A 6,808-nucleotide genomic window follows, 5' to 3' on the forward strand; every position below is an offset into this window, starting at 1 on the left:
TAGATTTGCAGGTTAATATGTGTTTAATTTGATGATCATCTGAACAGACTGATCTTTGTTTCATTGCTTGCTTCACAAATGGATTGATCAGGAACACTTCCAGAAGCAAAGATCCAGAAGAATCAGCGTAGTCCTCAGACATTCTCGCCCATGGATGTGGGCTGCTCACTGATGTCACTCAAGGGCACAGCATTGTGCATTGAAGCCACAGTAAGCAGGAAGAGTTAGACCAGGCGGGTAGCATTTGGTGATTCTCTTCTGGCAGAACCCTCCATTTCATCACACACTGATGATTATCCTGCATAAAAGAAATAAATAAATCTATAATTGATGGCACTTTCATGAACCTGGAGTCGGATTGCTCACCTTCAGGAGATGAGGGAGGATCATAGAACTGTAGTGTTGGAAGGACTCAGTGGAACATTTAAGGAATCTGTACCAGAAAGGAAGAGGACATGCAGGCCCAGCCCCAGAAGAGCTCTCAAAGGAACATCAGTGCTGACACCCTCTGACCCATCAGGATGTCAGGATGGGCCACTGGCAGCCGCTGACTTTGAGGACTCCACCACACGAAAACGCAGGGAGACCTGAGGATCCCACACTCCATTGATGTAGGAGGTGATGGCAAAGGCTGGACCCTCAAATTGACACCGCATCTTGCAGGAAAGGTGGTGCTAACTATCATTTTATCTTTTTTCTGATATTTATATTGCACCTTTTTTCCAAGGAGCCCCATATGGTGTACATAATTCTCTCAGCTCCATTTTATCTTCACAACCACCCTGTTAAGTAGATTAGGCTAAGTTGCAGTGACTGGCCCAAGGTGAGCTTCTTGGCCAAGTGGGGACTTGAATCCTGATCTGCCAGGTCCTCCTCCAGCACTCTAACTCCTACACCACACTGTTTTTCTATTCGGCTGCTGCTGCTACAACATAAAGCCCCCAATTCAGCTTGTTCCTTGATGGAGCAGCTTTAGAGCTGTATTCCTCAGAGGGCAGCCTGCACCTTGTCTCCTCTTGCCCCAATTTTACCTAGCCTTGCCATAGCACAGAACCCAACAGACACCTTGTCGTGGACAGCAAGATGGTCACTGATTTAGATGGACAGGCATGGACAGGAAAGTCCTGATTTGACTGAAGCTCTGGTCAATTACATAATTTTTTGACTGAATGGGTGTATTTAGAGGGACCTTATTTATCTACTGTATTTTGATCTCTTTTGCCAAGAATAAATGACAAAAACAAAGTAATGGTTCACCGGGTCTTACAGATAGCAATTTGTAAAAAGAAGAGAAAAAAGCCCTGATCTGAGACTTATAATCAGAAAAGGCATGCAACAAAAATCGCTTTTCAATTTTTTTGTCCTTATAGATCTGTGCTTTTATCTTTTGTGTTTATCTCGTGAACCACCCTGGGATCTTTTGATGAAGGGTGGTATATAAATCAAATAAATAACATAATTAAAAAGAGTTTAATATGAATAGTTCTATATGAAGTGCTTAGAGATATCTGTTCCCAAGTCTCCTTTGGGAAGAAGAGCAGGATAAAAATTGAAGTGATAAATAAACCTTCCTAAATAAAAATTAGTTTGTGTGGTTTTTTAGAAAGGAAAAGAAGATTTGGAGAAGAAAATAATCCTACTAAAAAGTGATTTATTAGCAGAATGTTCAGTGAGTTAACAGCTGGATGGAGAGCCAAAAATGACCTGGAAATCAACTAGTCCAACCCTTGTTCAATGCAGGATCTTCAATAACAAGATCCTTCACAATTGTCCCTCAAAACCTGCTTCTCTGTCATTTCCACCCCTTTGGTTCTAGTCCTGGCCTATGGAACAACTTCCACATGGCAGCCGTGCAAATATTTAGAGGCTGCAATCATGTCTCTCCCTCAAATTAACCTTCTCTTCTCCAGGCTAAACATGCTGAGCTCCTCCAATGTTCCTCAAAACAAACAGCTTTCAAATCTTGTACCCTTCCGGTCACTTGACTTAGGAGACACTCAAATCAGTCGTTTTCCTTTTTAAAACATGGGTTCAGAACTGGCCACAGGCTAGAATAGATCTATTAAATTATTTCTCATCTCCAGCCTCAGATTGCAGTTGCTTTTCAATTCATTTTTCCAGTATTTCTAAAAGGCAGAATTAACTACAGTGGTACCTTGGGTTACATATGCTTCAGGTTCCATATGCTTCAGGTTACAGACTCCGCTATCCCAGAAATAGTTCCTCAGGTTCCTCAGATTTCTGAGAACAGAAATCATGCTCCGGCTGCGCGATAGCAGTGGGAGGCCCCATTAGCTAAAGTGGTGCTTCAGGTTAAGAACAGTTTCAGGTTAAAAACGGACCTCCGGAATGAATTAAGTATTTAACCTGAGGTACCACTGTTTCACCATTTTGTGTATCTGAAGAAGTGTGCATGCACACAAAAGCTCATACCAATAAGAAACTTAGTTGGTCTCTTAGGTGATACTGGAAGGAATTTTTTTATTTTCTTTTGACTATGGCAGACCAACAAGGCTACCTACCTGTAACTATCACCTTGTTGGCATTCAAGAATTCCTCCCCTGGTTCAGGTCCTTAGGGACCATGAGGTTTCTAGCTCCGGTTCTGCTGGATATTGTGATGTACTTTGGTACTTCAGGTGAGGTCTGGTGAGTGTAGAATGAAGTGGGACTCTTTGTTGCCAAATCACATATGCGTTCTTTCAGCAGCAGCAGACGGCCGCTTCATCCTCATTTACTGAGTGTTGTCTTAACATTTTGGAAAGTTAGATAAGAGCCACCAGTTTTTACTGCCCATGGGAAGTGCAGCCTGCACAGTTTGTACCCATACGAAATATCTGTGGTATCAAAATTCCCTGTGCACAGAGGAAAACCTTGAGGCTCTAATGCTTAAAAGAAGATGCAGAACCTAGAATCATAGAGTCATAGAGTTGGAATAGACCACAAGGGCCATCGAGTCCAACCCCCTGCCAAGCAGGAAACACCATCAGAGCACTCCTGAAATATGGTTGTCAAGCCTCTGCTTAAAGACCTCCAAAGAAGGAGACTCCATCACACTCCTTGGCAGCAAATTCCACTGTCAAACAGCTCTTACTGTCAGGAAGTTCTTCCTAATGTTTAGGTGGAATCTTCTTTCTTGTAGTTTGGATCCATTGCTCCGTGTCCGCTTCTCTGGAGCTGCAGAAAACAACCTTTCTCCCTCCTCTATGTGACATCCTTTTATATATTTGAACATGGCTATCATATCACCCCTTAACCTCCTCTTCTCCAGGCTAAACATGCCCAGCTCCCTTAGCCATTCCTCATAAGGCATAGTTTCCAGGCCTTTGACCATTTTGGTTGCCCTCCTCTGGACACGTTCCAGTTTGTCAGTGTCCTTCTTGAACTGTGGTGCCCAGAACTGGACACAGTACTCCAGGTGAGGTCTGACCAGAGCAGAATACAGTGGCACTATTGCTATAGAAGTGCTGCATCAAAACTGAATCCAAATTTAGACATATAAAAATAGGGTTAATATGTCCTGATTTATAAAGTGATTGATCACTATTCCCTTTAGCACAAGAAAAGCCCTGCTTCTGCTTCCTCCAGTGAAGATGCAGAGTGTAGATCAGGAAAACAGGATGAAAAATGAGGAAACATTCACATGTGAGTGGGACCAACTCATGGGTATCACTTACTCCTGCAGCAGCGTGCATTAGGGCCACAGGAGACGTTTGTAATCTCTTCATAGGCACAGTTCTCAGTCCTTGGGGCCTGGCAAAATCCTCCCAAGAGTGTACACAATGGAGGTTCATCTGTGCAAAAGAGAGGGAAGTTGATATTCATCATTTGAGAGAACTCCTTGTGCAATACAGAAACGTTAATTTGACGGCCGTTTTGTTTTGAGCCTTGGAAGAGGACTTCCAAGTATGAGAGCCTGAGGTCCTGGACTAGGAAATGGGAGACCAGCCTTCAAATCCAGCCTCATCATGAGGCTCACAGAGTGGCCTTGGGCCAGTCACTCACTTTTAGCCTGATCTGCCTCGCAGGGTTGTTGTGAGGATTAAATTAGGAAGAACCACAGAAGGCACCTTGCGCTCCATGGGGGAAAAGGTGGGACATAAATGCAACAAACAAACAAACAAACAAATATTCAAAGCCCTTCTGTAACAGCAAGTCAGTATTACCATGTCCCATAATGCTGATGGGGAGATCGAGGCTGAGAGTGAAAGTGTGGTTATCTGTAGGCCAGCTGGTGAGCTCATGGTGGAGTCTCACAGACTTGGATTGTCAGGCATGGGAAGTCCTGATTTGACTGATGCTCCGGTCAACATTATTTTTGTACTTCAGGTGAGTTCTGGTGAGTGCAGAATGAAGTGGGAATCTTTGTTGCTTAAAAGAAGATGCAGAACCTAGAAGTGCTGCATCAAGACTGAATCCAACTTTCTACTTCTAAAAATAGAATTAGTATGCCCTGAGCGTATTATCAGCTACTCTGATCCACAAACTGTTCAGTGATTATTTCCTTTAGCACAAACATAGCCCTGCTTCCTCCAGTGAAGATGTAGAGTGTAGATCAGGAAATCAGGATGAAAAATGAGCAAACATTCACATGTGAGTGGGACCAACTCATGGGTATCACTTACTCCTACAGCAGCGTGCATTAGGGCCACAGGAGACGTTTGTAATCTCTCCAAAAGTACATTTCGCAGTCCTTGGGGCCTCGCAAAATCCTCCCAAGAATGTACATAATGTACGTTTATCTGTGCAAAAGAGAGGGAAGTTGATTTTCGTCATTTGAAAGGACTTCTTGTGCAAAACATAAACATTCATTTGACTGATGTTTTGTTTTGAGTATTGGAATAGCACTTCCAAGTATGAGAGCTTGAGGTCCTGGACCAGGAAATGGGAGACCAGCCTTCAAATACAGCCTCATCATGAGGCTCACAGTGTCTCCTTGGGCCTCTCAGGGTTGTTGTAATGATTAAATTAGGAAGAACCACAGAAGGCACCTTGAGCTCCATGGAGAAAAAGGTGGGATATAAATGCAATGAGTAAATAAATATTCAAAGCCTTCTGTAACAGCAAGTCAGTATTATTATGTCCCATAATACTGATGGAGAGATCGAGGCTCAGAGTGAAAGCGTGGTTTGCTAAAAAGCCAGCTGAGGAGCTCATGGTGGAATCTCACTGGACTACATCGTCAGGCATGGGACGTCCTGATTTGACTGATGCTCCGGTCAACATCATCAATTTTACATAGTATGGTCAAGTTTGGAGGGACCTCATTCATTCCTTCATTCATTCATTCATTTCCTGCCTCTTTTTCTCTATTGCAAAAACAAAACAAAAACAAGTTTTCGGAGGCTTAAATTTCAACTGCCTTGGGAGACACTCAAATCAGTAGTTTGCCTTCTTAAAATCTGGGTTCAGAACTGCCCACAGACAAGAATGGATCTATGAAATGATTTCTCATCTCCATCCTCAGATTGCAGTTGCTGGAGATGAGAAAACTATTTATTTCTCAAAGATTTCTAAAATACAGCAATTTCTATCACCATCTTGGCCTTCCTAGTGTTCCTTGGTGATGGATGCACCCCTGGTTCAGGTCCCTTGGGACCATAAGGTTTCTAGCTCCTATTCTGCTGTATTTTATGGTGTATTCTTCCACTTCAGGTGAGGTCTGGTGAGGATTAAGCGGTACTCTTTGTGGCCAAATCACACTTGTGTTCTTTCAGCAGCAGCAGACAACTGACTCATCTTCACTTACTGAGCACTATCTTAAAATTTTGGAGAGTTAGATCAGAACTGCCAGTTTTCATGCCCATAGCAAGTGCAGCCTGCACAGTTTGCATCCATATGAACACTAGAAGTGCTGCATCAGACAACTGAATCTAACTTTGTGCTTCTAAATATAGAGTTAATATGCCCTGTGTGTATCATCAGCTACTCTGATCCATAAACTGATCCGTGACTATTTCCTTTAGCACAAGGAAAGCCCTGCTTCTGCTTCCTCCTGTGAAACAAGAAACAGGAAATCAGGATTGAAAATGAATGAACGTTCACAAGTGAGTGGGACCACCAACTCATGGGTATGACTTACTCCTACAGCAGCGTGCATTAGGGCCACAGAAGGCCAATCTATTCTCTCCAAAGGGACAGTTCACAGTCCTTGGGGCCTGGCAATATCCTCCCGAGAGTCTACAAAATGGAGGTAAATCTGTGCAAAAGAGAGGGGAGTAAAATGTCATTATTTGAGAGGACTTCTTGTACAAAACAGAAACATTAATTTCATGGACATTTTGTTTTGAGCATTGGAAGAGCACATTCAAGGTGGTAGCCTGAGTTCCTAGACTAGGAAATGGGAGACCAGCCTTCAAATCTAGCCTCATCATGTGGCTCACAGAGTGGTCTTGGGCCAGTCACTCACTCTGAGACTAATCTGCCTCGCAGGGATGTTGTGAGGATTAAATTAGGAAGAGCCATAGAAGCCACCTTGACCTCCGTGGAGAAAAAGGTCGGATATAAATGCAATGAGTAAATAAATAAATAAATAAATAAATAAATAAATAAATAAATATTGAAAGCCTACTGTAACAGCAAGTCAGTATTATTATGTCCCATAATACCGATGGGGAGATCGAGGCTGAGAGTAAAAGCGTGTTTAACCCGTGGCCAGCTGGTGACCTCATGGTGGAGTTTCACAGATTTGGATTGTCAGGCATGGGAAGTCCTGATTTGACTGATGCTCCGGTCAACATCATCAATGTTACATAGAATGGTTGATATGGGGGGCATCTTACCGGTGTTCATGGGCTTGCCATCCGGAA

General features: G+C 43.1%; 1 long non-coding RNA gene across 1 annotated transcript; it reads right to left on the reverse strand.

Moving 5' to 3' along the window:
- Nucleotides 1-3,689: 3,689 nt before the first annotated feature.
- On the reverse strand, nucleotides 3,690-6,196 carry LOC114593385 (uncharacterized). Its single transcript, XR_013392046.1, has 3 exons — nucleotides 6,082-6,196; nucleotides 4,625-4,741; nucleotides 3,690-3,793 (listed from the first exon to the last, which is right to left on the reverse strand). It is a non-coding gene; the product is annotated as an uncharacterized LOC114593385 (long non-coding RNA).
- Nucleotides 6,197-6,808: the final 612 nt, after the last annotated feature.

Source organism: Podarcis muralis, chromosome 3 (genome assembly GCF_964188315.1).
Source record: "Podarcis muralis chromosome 3, rPodMur119.hap1.1, whole genome shotgun sequence".
Lineage (NCBI taxonomy): Eukaryota > Metazoa > Chordata > Lepidosauria > Squamata > Lacertidae > Podarcis > Podarcis muralis.